The following is a 15,132-nucleotide window of genomic DNA, read 5'->3' on the forward strand; positions in this document are numbered from 1 at the left end:
TATGTGAAGATGAGAGGTTATTTAGGCTCCATATGAGTACAGCTTTGAAGAGGGCTATGAATTAAAGCTGACACTTTACCTTAAACACCTAGCCACAAATCACTTGTGAAAAATCAGGTGGCCAACCTGAGATCCAGCTTGTCTTTATCAGGCAGTTCTCAGTGTTCAGTAAAGCTTTCCTGGTCACTGGGAGCTTGCACGTACCCTTTCCAAGACTGAGAAAAGCTGCATTTTTTAGGGACGAAAACTGGAAATTCTCCAGCGGGGTGTGGAGGTTGGGGAGAAGAGATCTCTTACCACACAGAAACATACACTATGTACAATGTTGAGTGGCAATATGGGACTAAATTCTGCTGCAACAACCCCTAAATTCCACAGCAATGTTAATTTATTCTATTGCCACAAAATATCCCCTTATATTCCCCCCCCACATAAACTCACAAGATTCATAAGCAAATTTTTGAAAAGAAAAAAAGTCACACATCAGAAATTCAACAACATTATATTTAATATTAACTTCAGTACCCTCTGTTAAAGATGGGAATAATGAGTGAGAGGCAGAACTGGTCTATATTTATTCCTGATCTCTGCCTTCTTCAGCATGTGTTATGAACATTTAGTTACTGCTGGCTAAATTATCTGTGTCCCTCTTTATCTGATTCACTAGTCAAATACTGTACATCAGAGAGAGACAAAGATAAAGCCACCCTTTTGATCTACTTCTGATACTAGTTCGTAACTTTGTGACTCAGGCTTATCTCTACTCTATATACACTGTAGGTCAGGAGTAACTCCACTGAAGTCAGTGGTTTTACACTGGTGCAAATCTGGTGTGAGGCCAGAATCAGGCTTAGTGTATGTGTGTGTTCTATCTAATATTGGAAACAATTATTCACTGCATAAATTATTTAATGAACTTTGTCTTTATTCGTCTAATAAATTATTCAACAAATAGTATTTGAATAGCTTTAGAGCTGGTACAATAGTGCAAATGGATATTTGTTCAAATAACGTATTCAATGAATAACATCACTGAATCAAATAAATAATGTATTTGACAATTAGGAGTCATCCAAAGCTAGTTCTAATTGATCCAGTTAGAAAATGCAAAGGGGGTGTATATACTGACTCATAAGCTATTGATCCATTCTGCTCTCGTTTGTTCTCTTGGGGTACATCTAGACTACAGCACTATATCAACCGAGCTCAGCTCAACTTATTTAGTTTGATGCAAGCTAATGCAAAGCAGTACCTCGATACACTGAACTCACACACATGTTGCGCTGGATTGCTCTTACCCCCTACCTCCACACTAGTACTGGACTAGTTAGCTGCAATGACTTCTGGGCACGCGGCCCATGGTTCCCGGCGCTGCTCCAAACTGCAGGACACTGTGGAGGGCTGTAAGAGTGAGTCAGTGGAATAGAAATTAAGCCTGATTCTTCACTTCCTTTCCCCTGGTGCAGTTATTTATGCCTATTCAAAGTAGACGTAAAATAATACCCACCCAGAATGGGAGCATTTTCCATTCACTTTGAACTCACTCTGCGCAGGTGTGAATGACAATCCAAGGTGCAAGGCAGCGGAGAATCTGGCCCATTTTCCTTTATTAAAATACAAGGAAGGGAAAATGAGAAATCAAGTTGCTTCACCAGCAGGTATGCAGATAATTTATTGTAGAAGTGTGAGGAATCTTATTTCCTCCAGGAATTGGTTTAAGGAACAGGAATAAACGAAACTCATATTTTGTGATCATAGATATTTGACGACTGAAATTAGGGAGACATGGTTATATCTCTGTTACTATTACAAACCTGATTGTTTTTTCCTTTCAATGCCTCCAATTCTTTCTTCATATGAAAAACCCTCCTTCCCATCTAACATTTTTCAGGTGCAGACTCTCATCAGAGAAGATTTTTTCCTTGGAAATTTTTGAGATAAATCAGAGATCGGGTACTTTGACAAAACAAGGTGTAGTTTGCTGTTTGAAAAGACTCTCCCTTTTGAAAAGCTGTATCTCAAAAGTGTCTTGGTCAAAAAATTTCATGGTTGTTTTCTTTTACGATAACCTGGGCTATATATTTTTAAACTCGATTTTTATTGTAGTTTAACCACACTGTCACCTGCATAATAAAAAACTGTCTAAAAATCAATACACGCTATGCCACGCATTCACTTTGAATAGCCTCTTACTCCTCAAATAGTTCCATTGATTTGGGACCACTTGCAAACTACATACTCATTAGCAAGAGTATTGGAATATGGCCTATTTTGTATAAACAACTGGACGTTTATCTATTGTGGCACAAAATAAAAGACCAAATACTGCAAGTACTTACGCACGTGAGCAACTTTAAATGAACATATGAATGAGTAACTTTACTCATGTGAGTATTTCTGTTGATTTGAAAGAGATTACGCATGTGAGGAAGAATTGCTCATCAGGATTTGCAGGATTGGGTCCTCTGTATCTTTAATTTTCTATAAAAAATGGACTTTAGCAACAGGCAAGTGCACAACAAAAAGCCCAAAGAAAGAAAGTCACCCGGACATGATTTCATGACTTCTTCCCCAGTGAATATGGTTTTCTAGTTTTCTTCATCAGTGGCCGGGGTGGGGGGAGAGAGAGAAGCAAATTTTAACAACCCTATTGAAAATGAATATATTCTGCTGGAACTGGTCCTGCCACCCTAACGCTTGACACAATCCAAAATTCGTTGAAGTCATGGGAATCTTTCCATCAGTGTCAATGGGCTTTGGATCAGGCTCACTGAGTATTACTGGAGGAAGTGTAAATACAATAATTATTGGCGGGAATAATATTGAAGGGGTATCATTGGAATAATAATGTGGGAGAAGAAGTTGTGTCAATGTGTATGAGCTGATGTGGAAAGCAGCATGTAGAGCTGGTCAGAAACTTTCTGGCAGGGCTGGCCTTACAGGTGGGTGACCGCCCAGGGTGCCGTGGTCAGGAGGGTGCCCTCTGAGTGCCGTAAACTGTCGGGACTGGGCGAGCCCAGGGCTGGAGCCCCTGGCCAACAGGGCAGGCAGGGGGCAGGCGATGCCTCCCAGAGCTGCCAACCTGGTGGGGAGGATCAGGCAGCAGGGCTCACCCCTGCGGAACCAGCGGGCCAGCCCCTGGGTCCCCCTTCGTGGGGGAATGGGTAGTGTCTGCGCACCTGGTCTCCTACTGTTAGATGGTCAGGGGCTGTATGGCTGGAGGAGCCCCCAGACTCAGAAACTCCTCCCTGTGCAGCCCAGCCAGGCTCCGGGGCCAGGAACTGGTCCTTGCACCCTGCGCCCCACACCGCTGTTCTCAAACCCAAAGAAAGGGCACCAAAATACAAGTTCACCCAGGGTGCCATTTCCCCTAAGGCCGGCCCTGCTTTCTGGCAGAACATTGTTCCATCAGGAAACGCCAATTCGTTGAAAGCAAAATATTTTGCGGAAACGTGTTGCCATGGATGCAAATTCTTGTCGAAACAAAAACAGGGGAAAAAAAGAGTTTCTGACTTTTGGGTTATTTTATATAATTATAAAAAATAATATATGATGTAAAAGAAGTCAAAATTGGAAAGGGCATCCCAAAACAATTTTTTTGGGAGGAGGGGGGAGAAGGAGATTTTAGTTCACATGAAATTTTGGAAGATTTTGTTTTCGTTCTGCAAAACTACCCCTGAAACAAAAAATCAGATTCGTGCACAGCACTAGTAACATCTTAAACTTTGCTTCATCTGCTTGATTTTAAAAAAAGAGATTTATTACCGTTTACATTTTATTTTGTTTACATTTTGAGCTGGAGATGTTGCAACGTACTCAGAGCCGTGGAGAGCACACCAGCAGCACTACAGACTACACTGAAAGACCTTCTGACAGATATAAACAAATGGGAAACCTGAGTTTACTTCCCAGTACGCAGTTCCTAAAGCCAATGCACAGTAGAAAACAAGGTCGGATTTGTGACCTTGCTAAGGGCCAATTTGAGGGACTCAGGAGATTATAAACCCAGCTGGGAGAAGTTAAGGGGGAGTTTGAACAAACCAGGAGCTAAGAGTGAGCAGGGCCAAAACCAAAAACTTGGAATGAATGGAGCAGAAAGTGATTGAGGCAGGAGACAGAGACTCACTGCTACAGAGAGAAGCAAATGCTAAAGTGGCTGATTACACAACTCATAGAAAAATTGGAAGATGCTGGGAACAGAAGCCAGCAGCAGCATCTCAGATCACTGGAGCCCCGCAGGAGGAGAGGAAAATGAGATGATATTTATACATTTGTGTAGACTTTGTTAAAAGCTGTGCTGCAGAGAGCACTGGAACTAGCCGTCTTTGAATAGGAGATGCTGGATCTGAGATTAAAACATTTCAGTCCAGCCTTAAGCTGGCCTCCATTCTTGTGGGTGCAAATAATCATGGGCACAAATAGCCCTGGGAAGGGTTAAATTTCGCCAATAAATGACTCATCTGTTTTCAAATCTGACTAAGCTATTTCCTTACTATAGCTAGAGCTGGACACAACTGGAAAAATGGTATTGATAACATTTTGGGTAAAACCATGGATAAAAATGTGGAAAAAATTGTGAAAAAAACAAATTAAAAAAAAAATCAACAGTTTGCCAGTTTTCCACGAAGGGCTGTTTTCCAGTGAGCTTTCTGTCTGAAAAATTTCAATCAGCTCAAATTATAACATTCCTTTCATTCACTAAGAGGTTCTGCTCTGAGGAATTACTGAGTAAAAATGGCTCTGTCTTAATGAACATATTTGCTCACAGGGGCAAATTTTGATCTCAGTTACACTAGTGTAAATCCAGAGTAACTCAGCAGTATTCCAGATTTACACTGGCCGTGCACAGACTTTAGAGGTGATGTCATGTGTGTGGAGAGCATAAAGTTGCATGCTGGTAGGGTGACCAGACAGCAAGTGTGAAAAATCGCAAAGGGGAGTGGGGGGTAATAGAAGCCTATATAAGACAAAGCCCCAAATATCGAGACTGTCTCTATATAATCAGGACAGCTGGTCACCCTACGTGTTGGTGGGTGGGAGTCTAAAGCTGAAGGAATCCAAGCATTCCATCAATTGTATGTGAGCAACTTTAATTGATTTCATATATACAACAGCATACAACTGACAGGATAACCAGGCCCAAAGAGCCTAAGCTGTTGTTTTATTTACATAGGGAAGGAACCAGAAGAAGGTTTAAGACTCACCACTGAATTTGGTCCCATGGGCATTATTTTGATCTTACTTACATTCGTTTTAAAGTGATGTAATTTCAACAGAACAGATTTTACTGGAGCGACAGCCGTTTACATCCGGTGAGGATCTAGCCCATTTTCATTATGTAAATAAAGACATATCAGCCCAATTAAACTCTGATTTTGATCTAAAGTCCTTGCAGTTATTTTAGATTTACACTACTATAAGTGAAATGAAACCTGGTCTCATGGCTAATAATTAGAACATTTCTCAATTTATACTGCATTTACCACTCCTGTAACTAAGCCCGTCCGACTACATTTAAAGCAAGCTATAACGCTTGCATCAGCGCAACAGAAGACTCCATAAAATCAATCCACATTAAAGTTCCCTTTCCAGATGGTGACTAATTCAATGAATTAATCAAAAGCCTGATTAAACAAAATTACACTGAAATGAAATTATCTCAGTCAGTGGGAATGCAGAAACGCCATTTTTAAAAATAACGTCTCTTGCAGTTGTATGACAGTGTGGATTTTGTCTGTGTGTGTGTGCATGGAATATTGTTTCTTTCTCTTTCATTAAAAAATTGACTACTTAATTACTAATTCCATATTATTAGCAATAATTAATAATACATTTGGCCTTAGGGTTTATATATCCCACGATAAGATTTCTACCAAGTTTATTAGCTGAATAGACAAGCATCCAATTGTCTTGGCCTCTGCACCACACTGGCCATGACAGCCTAGCATGAATATTTTGAAACCATAACTATGAAAAGTGAGCCTGAACCAAAACTCCGGATCTGAACATCTCTGAGGTTTGGGAAGTTTGAACATGGATCTGAACAGCGCAGCTCTAGTAAACATGCCCTCCTATGTGAGATCTGTAAGGCCGTTATTCACCCAGCTGCCACAGCAACCAATGGCAGTGTTGACGTTGTGGCAGCTTGGGCTAGCTGCCTGTGTCGAAGCCTGCCTGAACCCCTGGGTCCGAGCTCAGGTGGCTAGCCCGAGCTGCTACCAGTGTCACAGAGTCCACACTGTTGTTTTTATCATGCTAGCTTGAGGTGAGCTAGCTCAAGTCTGTCTACTCGTGCTGGGAATCATACCTCCCAGCTGCAGGGTAGACATGTCCTAGCATGGGCCAGATTGCTCTGACGTTTGCAGAGGGAACAGCAGTCAAGACGAAAGCATCCAGGGGCCTGGATTTGGCACAAGAGCTAAATGATTGCCTTCGAGCGACTGTGTGTAGCCGGTGGAGCATCTCCCGGTGCAGGGGAACTCGCTTGTGGTGGAGGTTCCTGTGCAGCCCCCACCCTCACAGTGGGAGGGAAGGAGAGGATGTTTGGTGTGTACCACAGGCCGTATTTGGGCAAGGGAGGGAATGTGGCAGAAAGAAGATCTGCTACATCTGACCCTCCCATGGTGTAAGGTCCCTGAGGCGTTCTGAGGGTCAAAATTGGGCTTAAGTGGGACGTACGTGATTCATAGGCCTAGTGCTGACTGGCTGCAGAAGGATCCATTTCACCCCTGGAGCAGAGCTGTAAGTAAGAAGGTGCTATCTTTCCATAGTCTCTTTGCAGAGTAGACCCACACTTTGTAGGGCAGGCTATGCCCGGTGCAGTGACAGGAACCTAGTAATTAACTACCGGTCTTCATTTCCCTTCCTCTTTTCTCCCCTCCTCCTGCTCAGCAGTCCCCAGGCACAACTCCAGTCTAGCGTTCAGGGCTGGCTAGCATGCCGCCAACCAAACCACAGATCTGGCATGTTCTGCCAGCTCTGGAGTATGGTCAGACCCCAGCTTGTTAGCATCCATGTTGCCTGCCATCTGGGGGCTTGGCTGGACTCCTCTCTTAGAGTAGGTTACATGCTGCTCCCTGAGGAGGAGAGAGTAGATACCATGGAGTAATAAGTTAACCCTGAAACAATCCCTTGTTTGTTCAGCTAGAACTGTGCTTTATTTACAATAGCTCCTGTACCGATTTCACCACCTATTCCTCAGCATTGCTGGCCGTTTCAGTGAAGGTCCAGTCTCCCCGTTGTCCAGTGCCTGTCCGTGTGGAAGGAATACTTCAGCCGGGAGATGCACCACGCTGTTCATTACTGTGAACCACTCTTGCTGATAAATATATGAGGGATCCACACATGTCATCTCTACAGGCTATGTAGCAAGCAGTTGACCCCAGCCCTGTAGAAGGCAGATGCCTTTAACTCTCCTGGACAATGGCCCTGTGAGAGAAAATGGAGAGTCTGATGTGTTTATACAGTGTGTTGGGTAAAGGATAAAGACTGTGTTGAAATAAAGCTGTCAAGTTACTGAAAACAAATTGTACTGCTCCTTTCCCTCCCTGCTGTTACTATGGTTTCTTTGCTTTCAGCCAGGGAGGGAGGGACATTTCCCACTGTTCACAGTTTTACAAGTTTTTCAACAATGTCTCCATTATGGCAGATACACAAACACAGAGCCCACTGCTGCTCCCCTTGAAGTCAGCTGCAAAACTCTCCATTGACTTCAATGGGAGCAGGAGCAGGCTCCTGTTTTCCCACACATTGGTTGGACAAAGCACCTAGGTGCTCGCACTTGTATCAATCTAATTCATCTTTCATCTCAGGTTTGTATACAGCACCTATCCCTGGCGTGTCAGCTGCTTTCCCATTTTGTCACCCTGCTGTTATATGGGAAAACAATATCTCATGCCTTGGAGATACAGAAACATGCTTGAAAGCCATGGCTCATGTATCTCACACACGTGTCTTTAACAGGATCATTGGCTTGTGTGAGTACATCCCATCCGCATCAGTAATGGAAGCAGAAACTATTCCCGGGGCAGAGTAGTTAGAAATTAGAGAGAACAGCCATTTTGCTAAATTTAGAATCCACAAGTTCTAGATCTAGAACAAGAGTTGACATTTTGGAAGGCGGAGTTCTGTTAGGTTCTGTCAAAATAGGATTTTTTGAGCGCCAGCATGAAATTAATAATAAAGAATAATCATTAATAATTTGTTATTAGTACCCATTGTAGCCCCAGAAGCAGAGTAAGAATTACTTTTAATCCAGACTATCTAGTCCAGATTCTGCTCCCTATTTCTGTTCCAGAAGACGCCATTAACATCTAACGACCCATCCTGGTTTAGTGGTCAAGTGAAGTCATCAAATAGAAATAAAAAATCAATATTTAACAAATAAAAAAAGGAGAAATAGACAACAATAAAAATAAATTAGAAGTTATGAAATGCAGAAAATTGATAAGGAAAACTAAAGACATCAGGGAAAAATCCATAGCAAAATGGCTAAGGAATTAAGAAAGAGTTTTTTAAGTATATTAGGGACAAAAGAAATCATAGCAGTAGTATAGCCCCATCATTGGAGGGAGATGGTAAAATTGTTAATGATGATGCAGAAAAGGCAGAAGTGTTCAATAAATATTTCTTTTCTGTATCTGAAAGAAGCAGGATGATATACTCATAGCACGACAGGATGATGAAGTATTTGCCAGCTCTTTATCCCTAGTAGAAAATATCTACTAGAGATAAACACTTAAATCGTCAGGCCCAGATAACTTGCACCCCAGAGTTCAAAAGAGCTGTCTGAGGAGATCTCTGGCCTGCTGATGTTAATTTTTAATAAATCTTGGAATACCAGGGAAATTTCAGAAGACTGAAAGAGTGCTAATGTTATGCTAATATTCAAAAGGACAAATAACTATAGACTGGTTAGTCTGACACCAGCCAAGGCAAAATAATGGAAAAGCTGATAGGGAATTCAACTGATAAAGAATTAAAGGATAGGAATATAATTAATGCCAGTCAACATGCTTTTATAGAAAACAGGTCTTGTCAAACAAACCTGATTTAATTCTTTGATGTGATTATGTTTGTTTGCTAAATCAGTGGCTCTCAACCTTTCCAGACTATTGTACCCCTTTCAAGAGTCTGATTTGTCTTGTGTACCCCCAAGTTTCACCTCACTTAAAAACTTACAAAATCAGGCATACAAATACAAAAGTGTCACAGCACACTATTGCTAAAAAATTGCTGACTTTCTGATTTTTACCATATAATTATAAAATAAATCAATTGGAATATAAATATTGCACTTACATTTCAGAGTATAGTATACAGAACAGTATAAACAAATCATTGTCTGTGAAATGTTAGTTTGTACTGACTTGGCTAGTGCTTTTTATGTAGCCTGTTGTAAAACTACGCAAATGTCTAGGTGAGCTGAGTACCCCCTTGAAGACCTCTGTGAACCCCCAGGGGTACATGTACCCTTGGTTGAGAACCACTGTGCTAAAGTAACTGCATAGATGTAATAGCCTTTTGTAAGATGTTTGACTTAATACTTCATGATATTCTAGTTAAACAATTAACACTCTACAATATCTATAAAGCACATGTTAAATGGCTTAAGAGCTGGCTGACTCTCTGATCTCAAAATGTAGTTGTCAATGGGAACTCATCATCAAATGGGGAGGGAGGCGGTTTCTGGTGGGGTTCCACAGTGAGAGACACTAGGCCTGATGCTATTCAACATGTTCATCAATGATCTGGTAGTAAATATAAAATCACTGCTGATAAAATCTTTGCAGATGACACGAAGATTGGTGGAGTGGTAAATAATGGTGCAGACAGGGCAGTCATACAGAGAGATCTGGATACTTGGTAACCTGGGCCCATTCAAACACCATGTGTTTTTAACACAGGCAAATGCAGTGTTATACATCTAGGAACAAGGAAATCAGGCCATACCAAGAGAATGGGGGATTGTATCCTGGAAAGCGGTGACTCTGAAAAGGATCTAGGGGTCATAGTGGAGCTCTCAATGTGATGCTGCAACAAAAAGGGCGAATGTGATCCTTGCATGTATAAATAAGGGAGCAGTGAGCAGCAGTAGGGGGGTGACTTCATCTCTATATATGGCATTGGTGAGACCAATACTGGAATGCTGCGTCTAGTTCGGTGTCCACATTGTAAAAAGGAAGTTGAAAAATTAGAGAGAGGGCAGAAAAGAGCCACCGAAAATGTTTTTGAGAGCTGGAGAAAAATGTCATACAGTGAGAGACAAAGTCAAGAGCTCAATATGTTAGCTTATGAAAAAGAAAGGTGAGAGGTGACTTGATTGCAGTGAGTAAGTACCTTCCCGGGGAGAAAGTACTGGGGTAGTAAAGGGCTCTTTAATCTAACAGAGAAAGGCCTAACACGAACCTACGGCTAGAAGCTGAAGCCAAACAAATTTAAATGAGAAATTAGGCACAAATTGTTAACAGTGAGGGTGATTAACCATGGAATCACAACTAGTGTAACGGAAGGTTGAATCTGGTCCTAAATCGTTTGCATAGCCCCAGCTTCCACTTAGTTGGAAATACATTTTTAAAAATTAACCTTTCCTTGAAAATGATGCTTTAAATGAAGGGGGAAATGGCATAAAACCCCCATAACCCGTTAAAGCCAGTTGGCCCTTTCCTCAGTCTCTCTCTCATCTGTCTAGGTGTTTAGAATATGTCATTAGTGTCGTATCAAATTCTCCCAGCCCTAAAAGAAATATGGAAGGAAAACAGTAATTATTCTGGGTTGTAACATGTGTACCGCAAAAAACTCTGCTTATCTCAGGGTACAATGAAAGATCCACCTTTGCAGACAGCCTCCCCATCACAAAGCCCAATCGGGCACGTCTCCTGGGTACAGAAAAGGAGGAGGAAAGGAGAGGAGAGGAAGCAGAAGAAAGAGGAATCACACACACACACAGCAATTAAATCAAACAACACAGAGCTAATAACGCAGCATTCCAGGAGAGAAGGAGCTTCTGCAATCCTTCCTTCTTTGATGATTGCCTTAGTCCATCTGCTAAAAGGAGCAGAAGGTTTAGCTTGTTGTCTGAGCCATTTCTTATGTTGGACTGAGAGGAGGCTGAGAGTCCATTGCGAAATATAGCAGAATCCTAATGCGCCAGATTCTGATCCCCTTACTCCTGTGCATGGCTGCAATGAACAATCCTACTGATTTCAATGGGGCTACACAAAGAATACGGTTAGACTAAATGTGAGTGAGGATGTCAGAACCCAGTCCTAAATTTGTATTCATTGCTCAGATCTCCCTGTGATTTGGCACATTTTAAATGCTTACCTAGATCATAGGATGTTGCCAGGGGCAAAATCTGAAATGGAGGCCCCCCCTTTCTAAAAAATTACCATGGGGTATGTGATGTGGGGGCAGGGTAGGGAATGGAGAGCAAGCCCACCCAGCACTCATTCCGCAGCAGCAGCTCCTGTCCCACAGGGCTGCGTGCGATTCCCTGCTCCAGCCCATTGGCTCTCAGCAGTGTCATGTGACCAAAACCGGATGACGAAAGGGCAGCTGGGCCAATCCTGAGCAGCCCTGTGACCCTGTGCATCAGGTCACAATACCGCTGACTTAAATTTGGTCCAGTTGTCCTCCCCTCACCCCCCTCCATCATGACCCTCCTCATTCATCACACATCCCCAGCCCACCTACTTTAAATGGTGCTCTGCAAGAATTGTTCCTTGGATCAAGCGGGGTGTTCAGGGCAAACTGCCCCCTTTTGTCCCCCTCCCGGGCAACCTTGGAGGGAGGCTGTCAAAGTACAGTAGCCTTCACCAAGAGGTTTGTGAAGCAACAGTGGCAGTACATATGTTCATAGGTCAAGCAGTCCTGACATATCCTTAGCATGTTAAGCATAGCCTGAGAGAGAGATTGACAAGTGAAAAATATTTGAGTAGGGTCAGGGACAATTAATCCCTTCAAGTGACAGTGAGTGCAGGAGCTGGAATGTCAAAGGAATTGGGAAGCAATTCAAACTCTGATTTGATGGGCAAAGGGCAAACAATCCATTCCTTTGTAGTCTTGACCTGATTCTTGCTTCCACTTCAATTAAGGTCACAGAAGCTTTTTTTTCTGTTTGGTTTTTTTTTGTTTAATTTGCTTATGCATGTATGAAACATCCATCTTGCTGAAATTTTCCACACTTGCTGTCTGGCTGAAAGTGAACTTTTCCCCCACCCCCCAAGTTTAAGCAAAAAGGGTTCTTTTTTTTTTTTTTGAGTAAACGGAGTGTGTAAAAAAATATTATTGTTGACCACCTTGTGCTAGGTGCTGTGTAAACGTGCATCCTGATTATAGAAACAGGCTTGTAACATTTTCTGGACAACTTTACAGTCCAAATGCCTGGAGATAGAAAGTTGAAATTTAGCAGTGAAATACCATTTTAAAGGCTATTTTTCCCACTCCCTCATTCCTCCTGATTTGCACTTCTTGTGCAGTGAAGGTGTGCAGGGGTTAGGGAGGGCTGCTGTGCAGCTTTTAAGGTGTGCAAAGGGCTCCATCCATGATCATGTAATTGAAGAGTGGGCCCATTTCAGCACTGTCTCACTCCAGTTTCCATAGTTTCTAAAGCCAGAAGGGACCAGTATGATCATCTAGTTTCACTTCCTGCATGTCACAGGTTACTTTCACCCAGTAATTCCTGCACTGAGCCCAAAAAATTGTGGTTGTGTACTTCATATCTTCTGGAAGGACATTCGTTTTTGATTTAAAAGACTCAAAGGATGGAGAATTTACCCCACCCCTTGATAATCCGTACTACTGCTTAATTACCCTTAGAGTTAAAATCAGTCTTCTTTCCAGTTTGAACTTTGCTGACTTCAGCCTCCAGCCAGTACATTTTGTTATGCACTTGTTAGCTAGATTAAAGCTCTCCATCGAAATCCATGGAATGACACTGGTGTAAAACTGGAGTAATGCAGCAGTTAATCAGGCCCTGTAGTGCAAGCAAAGGATGTGTGTGTCATATTAACTGTGTCATTTCCTGACATCTGAGCGCTCAACTGTGTAAACTCAATGTTCCTTTTTTCAGAGTAGCAGCCGTGTTAGTCTGTATTCGCAAAAAGAAAAGGAGTACTTGTGGCATCTTAGAGACTAACCAATTTATTTGAGCATAAGCTTTCGTGAGCTACAGCTCGCTGCATCCGATGAAGTGAGCTATAGCTCACGAAAGCTTATGCTCAAATAAATTGGTTAGTCTCTAAGGTGCCACAAGTACTCAATGTTCCTGTAACGTAATATTTTGGATGGAACCTGTATTACAGCAATGCTATAGTTAAAGGTAGAATGACACTTCCATTTTATAACATTTTAGTCTCTGTTGAAGAGCTTGACATAATTGGGAATGACTGCAAATCTGTCGTTATAATTAGAATTCGGTCTTTAGCTCTAGGCCTTTCCCCTTCAGGGGGGGTTGATTGGAAGCCAGGGAGGCCTTACATCTCAGCGAGTTATTTCCTGGAGACTCTTTCATCCCTGCTGCTAGGTGTGCACTGAATAACTCTGCAGGTTAAGAGTGATGCTGTACAGGCTCTGCAGAGTCGGAGCAAATAAGTGATTTGCACTGAGTTGAAGTCATGGCAAAGAGGGACCAAAACAACATTTCCATTGGAAACTGAAAGGCTGTGATTTTCCCTCCCAATGTGGCATCAGTGTCTGCTATGGAAGAATATCATGGTGTGGCCATTCTGCTTTGAAAAGGGATGGAGACAGAAGAAAGAACTCCGGGTAGTTAAAGGATTTCCTAAAGGATCATGTAATAGGGACAAAAGATGAGAAGCAGAGGGAAGGGAGCAGAGCAGAAGGTATTAGAAAAACACAGGATGGCAGTATCTTTGGAAACAACCCTTTCCCATGCACAAAGCACCCCCTTTATTGAGACCCCTTGTTTTAGCCTTCCAAGCTTCTTAGAAACATTGGGCCACATTTTCAGGTGGTGTAAATTAACACAGCTCCGTTGACTATATTGGAGCTATGCTGATTATTTCCAGCTGTGGGTCTAGCCCTTATTAGATTTTATTTACAAAGATGGGTGTAAATTTACAGTGCTAGCATATCCTTGGACATAAACAGAAGAGTAATCATGAAGCTAGCGGATTAATGGCACAGGCTGCATTTTCTACACGTGCACACTCGAATTGTACAGTTATACCCACCTCTGAACTTTGCAAGTGGAAACACCCAAGTGTACACTTTAACCAAGCTAATACCTGTATGTGCAGCTGTTAGAACATGCACCTGCAAAAGCCATTTGTCCCCGTGAGTTTTGTATGTACAGATTCTATCCTGTGTGTCCAAGTGTCAGACTCCTGAAGTGTATGCTTGCGTGTTTGCCGCACAGGCTCACGTACGTGCACACAAAAATTTGTACCCACACATGTTGGTCAGAGACTGAAAAACTACCTGGAAAGATCTACCGTTCTTTAAACCCCTTACACATGAGATCAGTCCCATTGGAGGTAGAGAGCAGCTGGGAAGGCCAAATTAATACCACATAATGTCTCATTATATCCCCACCTTTCTCTTCCCTCCTCTTGTTTCTACTTCATGTTAAGGAACAGTGACTGCGCTCTCTCCAGATACTTTGTCAATGTCCACCCCACACAACTGTCCTCTCCTCCACGCTCCGCCCACACGTAGATATTCTAAGCTATTGACAGATAAAGTTAGAAAGCTTTCATGCTTGGCTTCTGGGTATGAAGGATACCAGAAATGTCAAAGGAGTAAGTGTATGTCATAATGGTAAGGCTGTAATTTGACAAGAGAAAAGCAAAAGGAATTCAGTGGCTAGGAGGCTGCAACTCACCCGAGCAGGTGCCTCCTGAAAACTGGGATAGTTAGAGCTGCCTTTGTAGCTCTTGTGTTATCTGCACCGTAGCCCAGTTCTCTCACTTAGAGGTAAGACACAATGGGCCCAATTCTGATCTTACTTACACTGATGTAATTTGGGATTATCTCCGCTGATGTAAATCATTGACTGTAATGAGGCTATGCTGAGTTACACCACCTGAGGATCTAGCCTAATAGGCCAGATCCAGGCCCAACTCCGGCAGTGGTGCAAAGGGGCTGTAAAGTTGTCTTAAACAAGCAGCT

The 15,132-nt window shown here is 42.4% G+C and overlaps 1 long non-coding RNA gene across 2 annotated transcripts in view; it reads left to right on the plus strand.

Moving 5' to 3' along the window:
• LOC141985085 (uncharacterized) overlaps positions 1-4,237 on the plus strand; it is a 64,172-nt gene extending 59,935 nt beyond the window's left edge. For both annotated transcript variants that reach the window (XR_012638869.1, XR_012638868.1), the window contains exon 3: positions 3,797-4,237. This is a non-coding gene — a long non-coding RNA (uncharacterized LOC141985085). The remainder of the gene's footprint in view (positions 1-3,796) is intronic.
• Positions 4,238-15,132: the final 10,895 nt, after the last annotated feature.

This window comes from Natator depressus, chromosome 3 (assembly GCF_965152275.1).
Source record: "Natator depressus isolate rNatDep1 chromosome 3, rNatDep2.hap1, whole genome shotgun sequence".
In the NCBI taxonomy this organism is placed as follows: Eukaryota; Metazoa; Chordata; order Testudines; family Cheloniidae; genus Natator; species Natator depressus.